General features: G+C 50.1%; 1 pseudogene across 1 annotated transcript; it reads left to right on the top strand.

Moving 5' to 3' along the window:
* The first annotated feature begins 994 nt into the window (after positions 1 to 994).
* LOC114609316 lies at positions 995 to 2,342 on the top strand (annotated as a pseudogene). Its single transcript, XR_003709493.1, has one exon. The product of XR_003709493.1 is annotated as a palmitoyltransferase ZDHHC3 pseudogene (transcript).
* The last annotated feature ends 1,089 nt before the right edge of the window (positions 2,343 to 3,431 follow it).

Genomic DNA, 3,431 nt, shown 5'->3' with positions numbered 1-3,431 from the left:
GCACCCTGGCCTCTGTATGTACAATTGGAAAACACCCACACCCCAGTCTGCCTCTGCTGTGTTCACAGCCAAACAGGTCCCTCTACCCTGGTGGTGCTACCGGAAGCCCAGCCACCCATATTTGTCCCCTATACCACTGAATTTGGACTGTGGGAGGAAAAGGCAGTTGGACCAGATCTTCTCTGAAGCTTCTCCCAAAAGCTGTCATGCCTGAGAGGCCACAGACCCCCAACACTCTCCAACATGTCTGTCCCCAAGTGAGCCTAAAGCACTCTTCTTTCAGGGTTACATCAACCATATTATTGCCATACTGGCCACACTGAACAGATGCTCTTCGTGAGGATGCTGACCCAAACACTGTATCTCCACCATTCTGTATGCTATGTTCCCTAACTGGACCTAGCCACGCACAGGCAGCACCGCCCTCGTTCACACACACCTCACCTCACCTGCGCTCCACTGTGTCTCGACTCTTGCTCCACAGTAAGTGTTGAAGGATCTGCTTCCTGGGCTCTAGAGGGAGGTGTCCCCTGCGGGAGATTTTCAAGGGGGTCCTAGAGCTGTCTTGGCAGACCATGGGGGTCGTCACATTCATCAACAACACCCCGTCTGAGGAGAGGCTCCTGCTCTCTCATCTAACATCCTGAGTCCTCCCCTGGGTAGACCTTCAGCCCAGAACAAGAAGGGCAGAAGCCCAGGCTCTGGACCAGACAGCAGGTGTGGAGTCCTCACCTGGTCTCCTCTGGTAATTTACTGAACTTCCTCTTTCCTCAGTTTCCCCAAAGCAAAGAGGTTCCAACAGGTCTGTTCAGAGTGGAGAGAGCAAAACCAAAGGGCCAGCACCTATAGGTGTCTCCTCATCCCAGCCTTCTTCCAGGCCCTGAGGGACACTTGGCCCTTTCTGTGTTCATAAACCTGTCTGAGGGAACATTCTAGAATGCTGCAAGGATCCGCCTGTCAGGGAGCTCTCCTGCTCCTCCCTGGCTCTGCCCAGGGAGGCAAGAACCAATTCCAGACAAGCTGAGTGGGAGAGGAAGGCCAAGGCACCTTCCTCTCTCTGGAGGACCCCCTCCTCTCTCCGGGGGTTCCTCCGGGGCCCTGGGTCTACCATCAGGATGCTAGCTCTTGAACAAGCCTGAGAACTCTCAAAATGTTCTCGTGGGTCCAAAACCGCAGCACATCTGAGCACAGCGCCGGGCTAGAGACCCCACTGCAGGCCCCCAACCGACGCTGCTGGTTCATACTTGATCCTATTGGCATCCTGTGTGCCCTGGGTGCATGGGCGCTGATGCTGAGCGGTGGATGGATACTATTCCGGGACCTGCTTATACCATCTAACAACATGTTGTACACAGTGGCCAATGGTGTGATCTTCCATCTGCTGGCCTCGTTGGCACTTGTGTCACATCTACGGACTATGCTGACCGACCCAGGTTCTGTGCCCCTGGGTAACCCGCCCGGGCCTGACACAGTGTCCTACTGTCCCGACTGCCACTCTGCCATACCAAAGAGAACTTACCACTGTACGGTGTGCAAGCGCTGCATCCGCAAGAGCGACCACCACTGTCCCTGGATCAACAACTGCGTGGGTGAAGACAACCAGAAGTACTTCTTGCTTTTCACAATGTACATTGGACTTACCGCGACCCACGTTCTGCTCCTGCTGGGCATCCCCGTCTTGTGCAGCTACGCCCGGGGAGAGTGGAATTCGAGCAGCACCGTGTCCCCATCTGTCCCTATCCTCTTCCTCCTCCTGTTGGCGTTGATGGGCTTCATCCTTGGCTTGGCGATGCTCTGTAGCCAAATGTGCACCATCTGCACAGACAAAACTACAACGGAGCTGCTGTATCGTAACACACGCTCAAGGGGCAGACGGTCCAAGTGTGTAAACTTGAAGGCCGTTTGTGGCTCCCACGTCTCCCTGGCCTGGCTCAGTCCTTTTCATTCCCCAGAACATTACAAAGTGAATGAGCAGCACAATACGGCCTAAGTCATTCACGACTGTCCGGAGCAAAGCACAGCCACACACGAACCTGAACAAACCAGCTCCCTGAAGGAAATCAACATGGCAGACTAAAAAGTAATATACCTCAGATTTTCTTACCCAACAAAACAGGAGAGGAAAGTCAGTTGTTGAGGGAACCCAGAGGAAATTGAGCTCCCTGTGCCCTACTGTGGCTCAACCATGCTGTCAACTGGAAAGCAATTAAACACATCCTTATGATTACCTGTCCTGAGTTGGTACCCACTCTTGTTTAATTCCAACTGTACACTCTAAAGTCATCACAAGACGATAACCTGCCTTCTGCGGTGAGCTCAGAGAGCATCATCTGGTTCTGAACAGTCTTGTGTTTCTCAAAGGTCCAATCCCATTGCAATGGTAGTTTTTTTTTCTCATCTTTTTTTTTTTTTCATATTGGTGGATTTGATTTTAATTAGTGTTTTTGCTCTGTGGTTTGTCAGTATACCCTAGCTTTGATTTGGGGTTTTTTTTAATCTTTTTGTTACATTTATTTACTTATTTGGTGGGTATACACATGCTATAATGCTTGTGTTGAAATCAGAGGAACAATTAGTGGAAGAATGTTCTCTTCTATCATGTGGATGCTGAGTACCACACAGATTATCAGGCATGATGGCAAATCCCTTTGCCTGATGAACCATCTTGGTGCCCTGACTTTGAGTCTTTCATCATTTTGGCTTTATCCACTCATATTTTACTCAAGATCTCACTGGCCATGGAGAATGACTGGGATATCTGGGGTTACACTTTTCGATCAAGCTGTACAAGATTGGCAAGCGGTTTCTTAGAGCAGAGGGTAAAAATCATGAACTATAACTTCTGTTTTAAGGTAAGGATACAGGAGATCCCTCCTGTAAGACACAACAGGGGACTCCTAGTGCCTTAACCTGCTGTCTTAGTTGGGGTTTCCATTGTTGCAACAAAACACCATGACCTAAAAGCAATTTGGGGAGGAAAGGCTTACATTTCCACATTGCTGTTCATCACCAAAGGAAGTCAGGACAGGAACTCACACAGAGCAGGAACCTGGAGACAGGAGCTGATGCAGAGGCCATGGAGGAATGCTGCTTACTGGATTGTTTCCCATGGCTCGATCGGCCTGGTTTCTTATACAACCCAGGACCACCAGCCCAGGGATGGCTCCACCCACAATGGGCTGGGCCCTCCTCCATTGATCACTAATTAAGAAAATTCCTTACAGCTGGATCTCACGGAAGCATTTTCTCAATTGAGACTGCTTCCTCTCTGATGACTCTAGCTTGTGTCAAGTTGACATAAAACCAGACTGTTTACCTGCTCTGCCACCCCAGGACACCGCTTATGACCAAGGTACTATGTCAACACCAGGAATTCTATATTGATGACACCTACCAACCCTGAGCAGATGTCACCATGATACAAACATGTG

Source organism: Grammomys surdaster, unplaced genomic scaffold (assembly GCF_004785775.1).
Source record: "Grammomys surdaster isolate TR1022 unplaced genomic scaffold, NIH_TR_1.0 125953, whole genome shotgun sequence".
In the NCBI taxonomy this organism is placed as follows: Eukaryota; Metazoa; Chordata; class Mammalia; order Rodentia; family Muridae; genus Grammomys; species Grammomys surdaster.
The sequence above is the reverse complement of the archived record's forward strand: the minus strand, read 5'-3'. Positions and strand labels throughout refer to the sequence as shown.